This window comes from Ipomoea triloba, chromosome 4 (genome assembly GCF_003576645.1).
Source record: "Ipomoea triloba cultivar NCNSP0323 chromosome 4, ASM357664v1".
NCBI classification, from domain to species: domain Eukaryota; kingdom Viridiplantae; phylum Streptophyta; class Magnoliopsida; order Solanales; family Convolvulaceae; genus Ipomoea; species Ipomoea triloba.
In genome coordinates this window covers 10,109,576-10,127,820 of record NC_044919.1, presented here as the reverse complement: position 1 = coordinate 10,127,820, position 18,245 = coordinate 10,109,576, and positions in this window count along the sequence as shown.

Genomic DNA, 18,245 nt, shown 5'->3' with positions numbered 1-18,245 from the left:
ACTATGGAACCGGTCAAATAAAATAGCATCCATGAATGCATGATTTAATGTGAAAAGGTTAGAGGGCAAAGGCTTGGCCGGGCTAAAGCTGTATTAAGATGGTGTGGTCTGAAAGTGAAGTTATACATAAAATATATATGGACCACTGCAGCTAAAGGAAGAAAAACAAATTTGACATTGAAATGATCTTCGCAGTATTCGAAATTCGAAATTGGTGATAAAATAGCCTCACTTTTCACTTTATTTTTATTCCTCGTTTAATCTCAATTATTAAAAAAAAAACAAGAAAAAATGACATTTTTTAAATTTAATTATGTGTAAAGTGACAGTTTTAATTTACCACTAACAAATTTTGTTAATATTAAAAATACATTTTAAAATTTTAAATTATTAAAGGACATCTTATTATTTTTTATTTATATCATTTTTATTAATTAATCGCTAAGATTGGTAGACCCATTTTTTGCCACTAGTGTGCAGCTAAAACTTTATTTTGTTTTGGTTTCCAACTTAACTGAACAATAGTGGTTGATATAGATATTACGGAGTATGAATTTAAGTACTTTTTTTTTTTCTATATCAATAAGTTGAAGTGAGTCTTCATTCTATAAGCATTTTCAATTCATATGCATTTCTGTTTTTTCTTTAATTTTGAAAAGGGCATTAAGTTGTGAAAAAAAAGTGGAATCAAACTCTATTTTAATGTTGTTTTAAATTATTTGATTTTGAACTGTTTTGTTTTCTTATATGATTTATGTATTTTTTTTGTAAAATAAATATGTTTCAACGGAAGAAAATAAATAAATTAGGAAGTAATCTGGAATTAAAAATACTTAGGAATCAAAACATGAGAAATTTCATTATTACTACCCTATAAATTAAAAAATTCTCCATGAACCTTTCTTTGGTAATAAAAAATTCTTCATGGATCTTTTTTCTCGTCGACCATTGACTAATGCAGTGCAAGGAGATTGCATAGACACAATAAAGGCATTCAAATCTGTTTTAACAATTTAACAAATACAATAATTGTAAATGAGTATATGTGACAACATACGAGAAAAGATGAAGCTACCATATACTAAAAAATATTACCAAACAACTCCGAAGAAATTATATTTTATAGTTTAAGTCGGCCAAACTCCTTGAATCTATAAATGTTGTTTGGGAAACTATCATTTGTGTGATCAAACACTTCTGTGCCCCGCATGGAACTAAACATTTATTTGTGTTGGGTGGTTTTGAATGACATAGATTGTTGGAGGTAATGAAAATTTTAATTGCATATATAAAGACCTCATTGAGCATACACTTGAACTTTTCAACATGTTCTTGTTTAACTATAAAGTGTATACGGGTACCCGACATATTAATTTATCACAACTTTTCAATTAATACATCACATATGAAAATGTAAATAAGAATATATAATACATCCACATTTTCAAGCACAGTCTCTAATGTTATTGTGGTGCAAGAACATCGGTTGTTCTTCACCTTGTATAGTCGAATCAACCATACCATTATTGTCCAAGTTTTAGTACGGTAGGCATTTATTTTATTAAACGAAAGTAGGGGCCATTATGAGTAGGTTTTTTTATTATGTGACTAAAAAAGTAAGAGAAACAATGATTTTCAAAAAAAAAGAAGAAGTAAGAGATACAATGACAAATGCAGAATTATAGTAAGTTAAAAAATCTTTAAATGTATGATTTATTTATTAGTCTCAAAATCAATTAGATACAAATTATATTAGGAAAAGTATAAAAAAACTACCAAATAAAAGTTAACAAAAAGACAGGCTAATAATTATAGTACATTAATGCATAAAAAAACTATTCTTTAATTATAATTATAATAATATTATACTTTAAGTATATATATATTTATATAATTAATTAAAAATTAATTATTTAGGCAAGTATATTACCTTTATATATATATATATATATAGCGTTCTAATGAGAACGGGTGCCCATGAGTAGACTTGGTAATTATGGACACGACCCGTTAACACGACACGAAACCGGACACGAAAATAACGGGTTAGTGTTTAGCCTTAACGTGTCCCGGGTCGTTAACGGGTTGACCCATTAAGAACCCGTTATGTTTCGTGTCTTAACGGGTCAACTCGTTAAACCTATTAAGAACCCGTTTAACCCGTTAACATTATCATGTTAACCCGTTTACACGAACTCGTTAACACAAACCTGTTTACAACACGCTAAGAACTAAGGATGAATTTGCTAAATTAGGCCAAGATACTACACCAATTATTGATGTTCAACAATTTGAAATTTGTTCCAAAAAAAAAAAAAAACAATCTGAAATTTGAATTATTATTATTTTCAATTTTATTCTAAAAACTAGTATGAACTTCTTTAATTATAAGTTTTGAATGTTATTTTATCATTGTATGAATGTTATAAATTGAATATTTTTTTTAGTTTGTTTGATGGATTGAATTGTAGGTTATATTTCTTTTTTTTTTTTAATATGATTTAACTTTAAATTTTAGTTTTTTAAATATATTAATAAGTTTAGCGGGTTTAAACGAGTTTCGTGTCATATCGTGTCGACACGAACCGAAACCTGTTAGCAAAACATGTCTATCATGTCAACCCGCTTAACCCGTTAAGAAATCGTGTTCGTGTTCGTGTTAAAAATTTGAACCCGTTTACCTTAATGTGTCGTTTCCGTGTTTAACCTTATCGTGTTCGTGTCGTTATCGTGTCGATCTGTTAACGAACCCGTATACACGAATTGCCAGGTCTACCCATGAGAGAAATAAGAACGATCCATAGCCGTTCACGTGTCCAGATCAACGAATCAGATGTAATTTTAAAAAAAACGACGCGGTGACATTTTCGTAAATATCTCGAACTTTGGTGGAGGACCGGAGGCATTGACACTTTGTACTTCAATAGGTTGAGAAAGTATATTTGAGCAAATACTACATTTTAATAGAGTTAGTAGTACTAAAAAGAATTATCAATTTAATAGCACAAGAACTAAATTGACCACTTAACCCCACCCATTACATTATTATGCAGTTTTGTTTTTGTTTTTGTTTTTGTTTTTTTTTTTTTTTAAATTTTGTTTTTTTTTTCTTTTACAAATTTGTGAACTGTTTAAAGATTATATAAGATTGTTACAAAAATACTCCGGAATAAAAATTTTTGAGGCAGTAATCATTAATGTTAATGATTGGGGTTAGTAGTGGGCCGATTATTAAATCTTGGAAGAAGCCGGCCTGAACCAGACCAGACAAACATCTTGGGCTCAATAATTCAATAATATAATGGAACAATATGAAACCAATAATATATACATTTGCTGTAGGTTTTACTATGAATATTATATTTTAAATAAATAAATAATTATACAGACGAATATGTATATCGTTTTCTTTTTGATAATATATCGAGATTTTTTTTTTAAGAAAAAGATGATGTTAACTGTTATATTTTTATAGTTATATTTCATTTTTTAAAAAAATCTTGGTTGCAATATAGTTGTTTGAACTTTGAAGTATTTGTGTTGGAAAGCTTGAATAATTATCACCTTGTGAACAAAAGATGTAAAATTTATGAGAATATATATACTTTGTAAATTAGATGGAGGGAAATGTTATGGATCTTTTATGGTTAAATGGTGGGTAGATCTTGAAGGAACGGAGATGATGTTGTAGGCAAGCAATACTTGAATTTATAAAATTGTTTGAATATATTTGATGTAGTATATATGGACCGTATTAACTACGAGATACAGTGCTAAGGTTGCATTGGTTTTGGGTACGGTCTCTTTACCTAATCTGCTTGTTGGTTTAAGTGACAGATCTCAAAAGACGTGATATTGGTTTAGAGGTTTCTCGTTTAGCATGTAGGAGAAGCCAAAAGTCTCTCCCTAGTAATAAATGTAGTATTTATAGGGAAGAGGAGGGGGTAGGTTCCGATATCGCGATAGCTCAAGGAGGCTTGACTACGTGCCCTAATATTCCTGAGGGTACTGTATTCTACTGCTGGAACTAGGTCGGTAGGTCGATCCCGACCTAATTAGGCCGGGGCACGATGATTGATGGAGCACCCGTGTACGCTGCCCTCCAGCGGAGCTCGATACTTGAGATTGTCGGAAGGATGATGGTGGGAGGTCAGCGAAGGTCAGTCCGAGCCCCACTTACGTAATGGGTTTGCTTCTGACCATAATTCATGCACATGGCTATTGAAGAATAATCCCTATCAAGTAGCCCCTTAGCCCGAGGCCTAACAATGGTCCGAAAGGCCAGAAGGGTCCGGACTATAATTCGAACGAAGGCTACGACTTGATGTGGATCGGGTGCGACTCATGTGCATGTTGAAACGACTCTCCTTCTACGGGATAAGTCAACACAAAACTCGATTGCATGCTACTTAAGTATTAAAAATGTAAGAACTAAAAGTAAAAGGCTCAGAGCGAAGTACATACTAGTCGAATCTGCGTTGGCTTGGGAAAAGTTAGAGGTGTGAGAAATCTTTGAGTACAGTAGCTCGGGAAGCTTCGATCTTGGTTCAACAAAGTAAAGCGTGAAATGGAGCCCCCATAGAACGCCCTATTTATAGAGGATGGTTGGAGGTAGAGACATTTCAAATTTCAAAATAGGACACGGATCACGAATAATCTGGGGATGATCGACATGTGTCTACTGAACTCTGCAATCAGTGATTTGAGCTCTGGTCGTGCACCTGCGTCACATCCAGGGCCGGCCCTGGGCAAGTCAGCCCAGGGCCTTTGCACAAATTGGGGGCCCTTATTTAGAAAAAAAAAAAAAAACAATTATGTTATATGTATATGCATAGTATTTACGTGCCAAGATGCCTTGCCACGCAGCAAAATCCCACTAATATTAGGCAACGTATTTTCCTTATCCCACAAATATTAGGCAATTCTTTTTTCTTCTGTGCACGTAACTCTATGTATTTATATATACAATATATAATTTGTCTTAGGCAACCATTTTCCAGTTTCCTTCTGCGCCATTATTTATGTATACAGTATATAAATATTAGGTTATTAGGTTGAGTCCATTAACATTAACCATTAATTAGTTATTACCGAAATTGTTGCTTAATGCTTATATTTACACAAATCTCACAAATAAACTACAGACAGATCACAGACGAGCGAGACAACAGACACAGTTCGATAGGATCAAAGAATTCTTATTGATCGTACAAAGTCACAAATTTTCAACTTCTTCAATTCTCTTAATAGGTAATTAAAATTACTAAATATTTCAAAATTCTTGTTTATTGTTTTATTTACATGACTTAATAATTCTGATTCAGAATAATATATTCAAGAATTTGTTTCTTGATTAATTATTTGTTCATAGAGTTTTTAAATAAATTTTTATTTTTTTAGGGTTTTATAATTATTTCTTCTAGAAGATATTCACCTGGGTTTGAAAAGCGTAAAAGAAAAGAAGAATTGAACAACTAACTCAATCTCAAAAGGGAGCTCTTGAAACGACGCACGACACTTTTTAATGAAATTTTGGATGCCTTTTTTATTCAATATTTATTTTTTGAATTTTTGACACAATTTTTTGAACAACTATTATTTATATATATACACATTATTTGAAAAAAGGGGTCCAATTTAAGATATTGCACAGGACCCCATTTTTTTATTGGAACAGCACGTACTGGTCACATCCAATCCACGCCAAGTCGTAGCCGTCGTTCGAGTTATAGCCCAAACCCTTCCTCTTGGACCATTGTCAGGCCCCAGGCTACAGAGGCTACTAGATGGGGATTATTCATCGATAGACGTGCATGAATTATGGTTAGAAGCAAACCCATTACGTAAGTAGGGCTCGAACCGACCTTCCCCGACCTCCCACCATCATCCTCCCAACCATCTCAAGTACTGAGCTCCGCCGGAGGGTAGCGTACGCGAGTGCTCTAGCAATCATCGTGTCCTGGCCTAATCAGGTCGGGACTGACCTACTGACCTAGTTCTAGTAGTAAAATACAGTATCCTCAGGAATATTAGGGCACGTGGTCAAGCGCCCTTGGGCCCCCACCTGAGCTCGTGCATAGGTTCCACGTGCCGTACATGTAGGGATGTCAATGGGTCGGGGGTGAGTCGGGGAGGGCTACATCCATCACCCGACCCACCTTATATTTTCTCCACCCACCCTCACCCTCAACCCACATCGGGTGGACTTTTTCAAAACCCATCCCCACTCCATCGGATGCGGGTGCCCACTATGGGTACCCACCACTTATCATCTTATTAATTTTTTTTTTCAAAAGATAATATTTAAATTACTTACACATAATAAAATCATAAAATTCATTAGTTATACTAAAATAAAAAATAATAAAAATATTCAAATATAATAACTAAATTGTTAATTTTAAAAAATAAACTTAGTTGTTTAAATATAAAAATAGTAAAAAGTCACCTAAAGTTATAGAAACTTTTATAATAAACTACATACTAGTACTCATTTTACTATTATAAATATACATACACACACATGGCGGGTCGGGTGGGGTTCTAGGCGGGTTTTGTATATAGAACTTGAATCCAACCCGACCCACCGTGGGTTTACTTTTTTTTTTTTAAGACCCACCCCGACCCACCACACACCATCACCGAAAAAACCCCGACCCATGCAGGGTGGATTCGGGTGGATATCCACGGGGTGGATTGAAATTGTCATCCTTACGTACATGCCGTGAGATCGGAACCTATCCCTTCATTTTCCCTATAAATACCGCATTTATTATTGGAGGAGGGACTTTTGACTTCTCCTATATGCTAAATATATACTCAGGAACCTCTGACTCACTGTCACGTCTTTCGAGCTCCGTCAGTTAAACCAACAAGCAAACTAAGTAATTGGATCGTAATCGGAACCGATCTTAACACCGTACCTCGTAATTAATACCATCGGTATATACTACATCAATATTGTAGTGAATGTTTTGAGAATTTAGAGATCATGTCATGCTCTCACTCTTCTTAGATAATTTATTCCAATGTTGAATTGTCGAGTAATTTTACTCTTCTTAATTGCCAATGAGTGAAAATAGGAAGGCTGTATAGTATAACTCTTAAGAGGATATGAATTTCTCAATGTGAAAATGGTTAATAAAAGTATAAAGTTATAGGGACTAAAAATTTTACAACATTTGATATAAGAATAAAACCCTTTTTATTCATTGGTCATAAAGACCAATCCCATAACTCGGGGGTGTGGTTGAGTGGCAATGAATTATCCATCCTTAAGCAAATGTCAAGGGTTGATCCTTGGCTTTGGGTATAGAGCAATCTTAAATCTCCAAGCTAATTGTCCCACCCGATAGAAGTGCATACAATTCAATGAGGAGATTAGTCACTGTGTTTGACGGTGAAAACTATACCCTAGTTACATGCACCCAAAAAACATGAAAACTAATCCCACTCATTAAAAAAAAAAACTACTTATTAATTAAATACAAATAATAAATTGTCACATCAAATGTTGAAGAATTTTGGTGAAATTTTTTTGTCATGTAACTGATCCTTAATGATTGATATAAAGATAAATTAAACATCTCGTGAGATGCTAAAGGAACAATTTTGCACTAATTTACTAGGCCATTTGGGGCGCCGCGCACTTTTATTTGATTCTTATCAATTTTAATACTTCATAAATCTCACCGTTTTGATAAAAGATAAATACAAACATAGAAATTAGGGGTTTGGATTTGGAATGACTCTTTGTGTACATAAATTTATAGTTTGGTGTTTTAAACTAAATTAATTAACCTAATTTAGAGTTTATTACCGAAATGGTCCCTCGACTATTGAAAAATTACTAATTTGGTTCTCGACAATTTTTCGTCCACAATTAAGTCCCTCGACTTTGAAAAATTTAACCAATTTGGTCCTCCGTTTAATTTTCCGTTAAACATATTTTAAACCGGGACCAAATTGGTAATTTTGTTATAGTCAAGGGACCATTTCAGTGAAAAATCAATTACCAATTTGGTCCCTTAACTATAGCAAAATTACCAATTTGGTCACGATTTAATGGATGATTAACGAAAAAATAAACGGAAGACCAAATTGGTTAAAATTTTCAAAGTTAAGGGACTTAATTGGGCACGAAAAATTGTCGAGGACCAAATTGGTAATTTCACAATAGTCGATGGACCATTTCGGTAATAAACTCCCTAATTTATCTTTTCAAATGCCTGAGGCAGGTTCATAGGGTCCTATTGGGATGCGACTTGGAGTTGAGTCTAACAAATTATTTTGTGAATTCGAGTCCACTTTACAAGGTGGATTCGAATCCAAAATACATAATTTGCATATTACATGTTCACAATTTACATACTAAATGTTCACAATTCAAATTGTGAACATTTATTATGTAAAAATTGTGAACGTTTAGTATGTATATTGTGAACATTCAGTATGTAAATTGTGTATTTCTAGGTAAACTCGGGTCCATGATATAACTGTCCGAGTCCAACATCTTGCTATTGAACTGTTACGCTGACTGCTACACAAGTATTAAAAAATAAAGTTACATCTTTACTACTGACTATACCTTTGACGTAGTGGTAAGCGATTGATCTAAAAGGTCTAAGATATAATCTAGAGAAGTCGAGAAACTTGGTTATAAAAAAAAAATATAAAAATGAACGCACTTGATGTGTTTGATCACAAACATTGATATCAATCACATATTCTAAAGGAATAAAGCGGCTAGCTAGCTAGCAATCTTAATGTGGACAACCATGAATGCATGGTAAGACATTACGTCATTACCACCCTCAAGTATAACTGTGATGGATGGCACGACATTGATGAAAAAGTTAATATTCTCTTTCTAAAAAGTTGACATTCTTTTACCTCCACTTGCTTGCTACCTACTTACCTAGCTAGTTCCTTCATAAAAATAGAATACTATATTCTACCAGGATTTTTTTTTAAGACTACTGACTCTATTACAATGCAGTATCTGTTCATAACTACTTTCTCAACCTATTGAAGCACAAGAGTCAATATTGACTGCAATGAGGCTCGAACCCATCACCTCCCGTATAAAGGGAAGAATTTGATGCCACTGGACTACAAGATCCTTGGCATATTCTACCAGGATAAATATATAAATGTATATTAGGAAATTAAAGTGTATACGATGTTGATCGATATTGGTGTCACTTGTACTAAGTAGGACCGATTTTTTTATTTGTGTGACTCTGTGCTGGTAAATAAGTGAGACCATATTAAAGTATAAATAAATTGTGAATTGAAGAAAAATGATTCGCGTGAATATTACAAAGTAGAATTTTTTTAAAATAATACGTAATAGAATTTAAATCAATCATGAAAACCTAATTTTGAGCCAATATAATCACAAATACGGCAATTTATATCGTGGACCACGGTGCTCAATGCATTCCCCGTACCAAAATGAGTTATGTGTATTCTAGGTAATCGCTCTGTATATTCCAGGCAATCATTCTGTGTATTCTAGGCAACCGTTATGTGTATTCATGTTAGTAGCACATGTTGTGATGTGTTTGTGCATTCGAATGTTTAGGAGGATGAGTTTTGTGTATTTTATGTCAATATTCTGTGTATTCATGTTATTAACACAGATTGTGATGTGTTTGTGCATTCGAATGTTAGGAGGATGAGTTCTGTGTATTTTGTGTTAATATTCTGTGTATTCTGGGCAAACGTTCTGTGTATTGTAGGCAAACGTTCTGTGTATTCTAGATAATGATTATGTGTATTATAGATAATGAATTCCCTGGAGTCATTCGCGTCCACGTCCACTAGCATCGAAACGACGTCGTTTCGGACCAGGGTCCACAGTGCACTGTGAACCGTGGTCCACGATATAACGATTGCACAAATACATATACTAACTATTGGGTCAGGGCTAGACTAGGGGCCCCTAAAATTTTGGGGCCCTATGCTATTGCACATCTTGCATGCCCTAAAATCCAACCCTGGTACTAAGAATAAGTTAAAAACTTTGGGAAGGTTTTGAGTTAAGTTATTTTCACTTGTGGTCTTACAACTATTATATTTATCCCACATTTAGTCTCTTATTATCAATTTTTTTACATTTGATGCATAACTATTAAATTCGTGCTATATTTGGTTCTTTTCATCAATTTTTTATTTGTTTTATGGGTGACGAGAAAAACTCACAGCCACTACTTAGAGATGTAAACACCGCCACCGCCTTGTGACTATAGCCGACAAAGAACTACAAGGATGCTCGTAGAATTTTAAAAATCATGATAAGAAATTCTAGTATGTACCCTATGGAATGTAAAGTCGAGCGTTCATTTCCTCCTTAGTTGTAAGTGTTTTTTAGTGGGGGAGGAAGTGACACTCATGACAAGCCATTAATGGACATTCTTGGTCATACATATGATGAAAAATGGTGGAATAATACTCCCCTCGCTATTTTCACTAGTATTAATGTGCGATTTTTCATAATTATATTAACTATAACAATGATTCTTCAATGATTGATTTGAGTGGATCAATCTCGTGAGCAGGATCATCCATCTATTTTCCACTTCATTCTTACTCTTAGGCATGCTCAACTCATTGGGAATTATAGCATGACTAATAATTAACAAAAAAAGAAGTGTTTGAACATTCAATATTTAATTTAAACTGAATATTCTATATATATATATTGCAGATCACTAAATTTTTGTTTGTACTATGAAATTACATCAACTCATGATAATATTGTCGACATATTGCACAAAATTTCAACACCCATGCATGCTACTAGCTAACCAAATTTATGACATCAAAGTTCCAAAATATTGTAAATTACATTTCTTTCCATTAACTGCTCTGAATAACTGAATTGATGTGAGTTTGCTTTAATTAAGCTTCAAGTCCATAATAAATTACATGGTTGAAAAAATCGCTAGCACTCCTTAGGCGCCCGTGTATTTTTTTTTTTTTTATCTTTTAAAGATTTGTTTAAATTTTTTAAAACTAATAATTATAAACTATTTAATACTAGAATAGTTAATACTAAAATATTAAATATTAACCTAAAAACATCTAAAATTTGAACAAATTATGATTATTTCGCTCAAAACAATATCGTTTTTAGCGAAATAATCTATTTAAAAAAACAATAGTTAATTAGCCGACTAGGCGGCCTAGTCGGTGCCTAGCAGACCTAGTTGGCGCCTAGGATGCTTAGGTAGTTAGTGCTTAAGTGGCCTAGGCGGTGCTAATTAGGCGGCCTAGCCGGCCGGCCAGCGCCTAGCATCTAGGCACCGATTAATCAACACTTAGGCGGAATTTTTGCAGCACAAAATTTAATTGTACAAAAATGAAAAACACAACATACAGAATGAGTGGCAAAAGTATAAATTTTACAAATATAAGTTATATTTGCAAATATTTTTATTTAAATATACATACATATTAATTGGTTACTAGTTCGTTTTTGAGACATGCATTTTTAGTTCTAATTTTAATAATGGTAATGATACTAAAACTTTCTATGGAGTTCTCGTAAATTCCCTAGAGGAAATTTTTCTGAAACACAAAAATGCTTACCCATAAGAGTTTTCATCATGCATCATAGCATAAAACAAGCACAAAATGTTTATAAAACAAAATCACCAAATTTATTATAGATGAGCATGAGAGTTGTGCATCATAAAAACTTACAAACTAATATGGACGTGTTATACTATTATTACTACAGCATAGGGATGTATGTTTAATTATTTTGTTCTATATAATATTGTCATTTACTAATATATATATATATATATATATATATATAAGAGAGAGAGAGGGGTCAGGTTCCTGTGTGGACAGTGTTTTCTGTGCGACCATGCGATCATTCACCATTAGGTACGCATAAATGCACCACAAAGTGTTCGGAAATGCACCATTAGGTATGATACGAACGTGCGGAGTGGTGTTTTTTTGGTATGTGGTGCATTAGTGCATTTCATTGTGATGCATTTCTGAATATTGTGTGGTGCATATTTACATACCTAATGGTGAATCTATATATTATATTTTAACCTAATAAATTAATTGCAAATTCTATTAAAAAAAGAGTGCAGCCATATATATCTACCATTTTATACCTTTAACAACACCTGGGATGTGACTCACATATCAATATATAGATCTCAAAGAATTGAATAAATTAGATTATCCAAAATGTATCAGAATAGACATGCTTCCCACCAAGAAAGAAAGGATAATGATATAATAACAACTGGTTTCTTTAATGTCAAGCTTGTTCTCAAACAGGAATACTTCGAAATCTATTCTAAACTTATTTTTAAACCCTTTAAATAATTAAAATTAAAAATGCTAAAAATAGGAACAAAACATACACCACTTATATCTCATCTATATATAAAATATAATACAAGTCAATAATGTTACTCCTTAACTCGAATAAAATTCATATTGGTAGTATAAATAGCATTAAATGTTTGTTTGTTTTTTCGAAAAAAAAAAAAAAGAAGAAGAAGACAGTTTTAGTTTATTAGTTATACCTAAATGGTAGGCTTAGTCCAGGGCCGTATTTTAGGGCGTGCAAGATGGGCAACAGCACAGGGCCCCAAAATTTTGAGGGGCCCTAGTCCAGCCCTAGCCTAATAGTTAGTATATGTATTTGTTATTACATTGGTCAAAAATTAAGTTTTTTGCATTTTTCTCTTTGCAATTTTTCTTCAATTCACAGTTTATTTATACTTTGATAGAGCCTCACTTATTTACCAGCACAAGGCCACGCAAATCAAAAAACCGTTCCTGACTTAGTCCATTAATTATTATTCTCTACAAATTTTCCATTTTAATTATGTTGAAAATGACAATTTCCATATCTACTATACTAATAAGAGCCAAAGAGAGTTAAGCCTAAAATGGGTAGAAAAAATGCCTGTCAAATTATTTAATCAAATGGATGGTTCAGATGAATTATTTAATCAAATAGATGGTTAAGATAATTCATATTAATATTATTAATAGAGATTGCCTAATTTAACCTTACTTTTATGATTATCCGTTAAGTTTTCCGTTAAATATTCTCTTCTCCGTTAATATTCCATTAACTTTTAACTTACTCATTCATTTTTATAAGAAAAGTCTTAGGTTCGAACCTTATCTCAATCAAATTTGAAATAATTAAGTTTCTCACTCTATTTTAGTCTTATTAAATTAAATAAATTAGTAGCTACAACAAAAAATGATACATATGTATTTCTTTAATTTAGAATTATGTGTCTACAATACTTTATTTGAAAAAATTATTCATTATCAAAAAATTAAATTAAATAAAAGAAATAATTTCATTAGTTATATTGTCTTTATTTTCTCTCATGCAAATATTCTTTACATTCAAATTTATCAATTGATATTCATTACATTGTTCATTATCTTATTTTTACAATATCTTGTAATTAAATATCAAAGTTATAGTACAAAATAATGTTATATATTTATTTACCAAGTATTTTATTAATACTATGAATTTTTTTTTTTAAATAATTTGAAGCTAATTATATTAACTACTTGGGATTGGTTGACAAAGAGAGTACTCAAATAATAACCAAACAAATTGGAACAAAATCACTCTATTTTACTCTTATTGAATTAAATAAATTAGTAGTTACACCAAAAAATGATACATATGTATTTCTTTAATACCATGAAAAAAATAAAAAAAGAATAGTTTGAAACCAATCATATTAACTACTTGGGAGATTTGTTGACAATGAAAGTACACAAATAACCCATTACCCAACAAATTGAAGCGAGAAACTACCTTTTAATATCTTTGGAATACATAATATTTTCAATTTTCAATTTTCTATTAATCTATTTAATCGTTTTTCTTAAACTAGGGATTTCTTTATCCACAATAATTCATTCAACAATAATAGTTGAACCAAATGAACCCCAATGAGAACACCTAAAGGAAAGTCCATAGCTCAGCTCCTATATCATAATCTCATTGCATGACGTTGTCATCTATGCTACCAACGATATCCGAATTGCAAATAACACACTACCAACAAAAAAGAATAGAACAAATAGTAAAGATGAAGACAATGACTAAGTTTTACTCAAAATAGAATTAAGAACCACTTAGAAAAAATTCAAATTAAAAGTAGTATTTACTTAGACTATCATTTTTAGACCAAATATTTAGACTATCGATTTTACACGGTTGCAAACATTTATTTTAGTAATAATTATAATGAATTTTCTATATTATCTTAGATTCATATACTTTGAGTTAGGTATTTAAATAAAAAAATTCGACATTCAATTACCCATGTATAAACTTCTCCTATATAATTTTGCATTGATATACTTTAAAATATTTATTTAAATATAAACATTGGGCATTAACCACTAGTGCTATTTATAATTTTTGTCAATACTAGTATTTTCGCCTGTGCGTTGCACGGAATAGATTTGTTATAATATTTTATAAATATTTGGATCGATATAAAATTATATAAATTATAACATAGAATATTATATAGCGTGATTGATAAAATTGGTTGGATCAATTATGTTTTCTTTGCTTGAATTAGAGCAAATAATTGTTCAATTACTCGTGCGAAACACGTATAATTTTTTATTATATATTTAGATAATAAAAATAAAAAAATTATAAAAAAATCTAATATTGAACGTGTACATTTATTTGATTATAAGATAAGTGCAAAAGTATTACTTAATTAATTGAATAATATATAATTTGTTTGTCTACAATTATCTTAAAAAGATCGATATGCAATATGACTTATGTAATTATATTATTACTAAAATAAATATGAGAAAAATGAGAAATAATTTAATTATAATTATTATAAAATAAATTCAACGACCAATGTTTAGCTTAATTACCATAATAATTATTAGGCAATTATTATTAGTCAACTACACTAATATATGTGCAATTATACTTTTATACCTTAAGTATATTCATTTTCATCATATCGCTTTTAATTTTTTCTTCCCCCTCCATATTTGAATGACAGAAAAATTATATTAGAGGAATTATATTACGAAATTGATTAGCTAGTTGCAATTATGCTAATTTTTTCTTATTTTATATTTGTAATTAATGTTATAAACGAATTTAATAGGAAAATTTAATTAGGAACTTTTATTAAAGAGTTTTGGATTATTACTATTATTATATTAATATTATGAAAATTAGTTTAGGAAATTATATTAAGAATTTTGGATTATTATTATTATTACGGAGTATTATTGTTATCATCATCATCATCATCATCTCATCATCATCATCATCATCATCATCATCATCTCATCATCATCATCATCATCATCATCATCATCATCTTAATAAGAATAGATTTTAAATTGAGGCTACAAACCAACCGGATAAAGTTTGGACAATGAAGAGACTGCCTAATCGTAATATTATCACGCACAAAAAAACGTGTAATATTTTCACTCAAGTCTCTTGTCCTAAGATGTAATTTCTTTCATTCTCTTAACATAAGTTTAATTTCAAATGATTTTTAGAATTTATATTTAAAATATTTTAATATATATTTGGTTTAAATAGAATAAATATAATTTTTACTTTTAAATTCAATATATGTTAAAATTTTACATTTGATATCCGAACCAAATTTATATCTGTATATAACATAACTAAAAATATATCTCAACCAATAACCTATTAAGTTCACATAAATTTAGTTTAGATAATATTAATATTTTTTGAACTAATATTTAAAATATTTTTGAAATATTCATTTGAATAACATGTATATAATATATAATTTTTTTATTTTGAATTCTAATACAGTAATATATGTGAAAGTTAGAAGATGATGATAAGTAAAAGAATATGATAATGATGGATGTAATCATAGTAATGAATAAATATGTAAGTAGATAATGGTGAGAATGTGATTATAGTGACATATAGTCTAATAGATTATAGATGATTCTGTTTTTCATTTAGAAAACAGTTTTTAATAGTGTTCCAGTTTTCTAAAAAACTGAAAAATTGTTTCCTGTTTTCAAAATGAAAAACTGTGATAGTAAACATGTTTTCTGTTTTCTGTTCTCCAGTTTTCTAAATTTCTAGAGAACTGGAGAAATTTTCCAGTTAGTAAACGGGTCTTGAAGTTTCCAAAACGGGAAAAATAATAATATTATTCTGGAGGGTGCTACAAGGAATTATTTAGAAGGTGCTGCAAGGAAACTTCAAAACAGGGAAAGATTTGTGTACTATCCGGAGAAATCAGCTCCACTTTATATTAGTACAAGCTGTGTTAAAATCCATGTTGGTTACAATTTGTTTAATTGGCAGAATTAGTTCAAACTGTACATGTAAACTTTTTCATAGAGTTATTTTATGAGGTTAATATTTAAATAGGTGATAGACCTAGTTTTGTAATTTGTTGAACCTTGTAATTGTAAAAATCAGTAGGTTGATCTTGAGTGAAAAAGTTTTTGGGCGTGACCCCGCAGATTAGGAGGTGTTCTCCAACTGCGTTATCAAATTCAACTGTGTACTTCTTTTGACACTTCTTTTATTGCTTCATATTATGTTACATATCTGCATTACATAATTTCAAAACTATTAGCATAATTATGATCTAGTATCTCATAATGAAATAACAATATTGTTACGAATCTCCTTCATCTTAATAGAGATCTCACTTAATCCAATACATCTAATACAATCTTATTCATCATATATATATATATATATATATAAAAGATAATCAATCTTAAGAATTGTTAGGCGGTGAAGAGTTGCGGGAGTGGATGAGTAAAAATATAGGAGAAGAAAAAAGGCCAAAAGTATTTTAATTGGGATGGTAAATGATGTCATTTATTTTAAGGATAGAGATGAAAAAAAAAAAGTTAAGAAGCTACTAGCTTATTTTTTAAACGCTACCTTAGCTCTTATTTTGGCTATGTTTGGCAAACCTAGCTGAAAAGGTAGCTGAAAGCTTAAAAGTAGCTGAAAATTGAAAAGCTATAAGCTTGAATATGAAATTACAAAAATCAATGTTCAAACACAAATGTCAAATTGAAATTACAACCAAACATATTGAAGAGAAAAAGTCAAAAAGGTTTAGCCAAAAAGGTTTTAATTGGGAAGGTTAAATGATGTCATTTCTTTAAAATAATAAGGTTAAAGATGGAAAAAAAAGTTAGGAAGCTACTAGCTTATTTTGAAACGCGTTCAAAAATAAGCTCTTATTTTAAGCTACTAGCTTATTTTAGAAACATTACCAAACATAGCTTATAGTTTATTAGTAGCTTAAAATAAACTATAAGCTCCTAAATAAGCTCTGCCAAACAGAGCCTTTGAGTTACTAGCTTATTTTGAAAACTTATCAAACAGAGCTTATAGCTTATTAGTAGTTTAAAATAATTTATAATCTCCTAAATAAGCTTTGTCAAACAGAGTCTAGTCCTTCATTCTCAATATTTTAAAATACAGTTCCTTAATTGTTTAAAACATTGTCAATTTTGTCTCCATGTGTTCGTTGTTTAATTTCAATTTTGTTAGAATTAGATTTTTTGTTACATGTCAATTTGGTTTTATTTTGTTTTATCTTTGTTTTTTTTTTGTTTTGTTTTGTTTTGTTTTTTGTTTTTGTTTTTTGTTTTGTTTTGTTTTTTGTTTTGTTTTGTTTTTTGTTTTTGTTTTTGTTTGGTTTTGTTTTTTTAGGGAGAGGATTAGCCAATAACAAAGCAAGTACAAATCCTTATTTGAGGGACAACACTTAACCAACACAAACCCAAGTCTTCCTATATATTTGCAAGCTACTTCGACCGTACCCTCTAGTGTGAAAGAGTGAGTCCTCTGCCAAATTTTCTACAATTCTGTTATGCTCCCTAAATATGTGTTTTATATGCATTTCTTGTTTTTGTTTCAACATGTGTTTGCACTCATAAAGGAATTTAAGTTTTTCATAAGTCTTATATAGGTTTTCTTTTTTTTATAAAGAAAAGCCAAGCAAACCCTAAATTAAAACAAGCAGAGGGTAAGGCTAATGATAACGTAATTGATATGGGGAACCAAATTAACAACGTTTGAAATTGAAAATTTAGTGATGTGAAAAATATATTGGGATCTAAAAACACACATATGTATAGTCTACGAAGTAGGTCACTGAGCTCGTGTAACTTAGATAATGGGTTGGCCATTTCTGAGCTATACATTA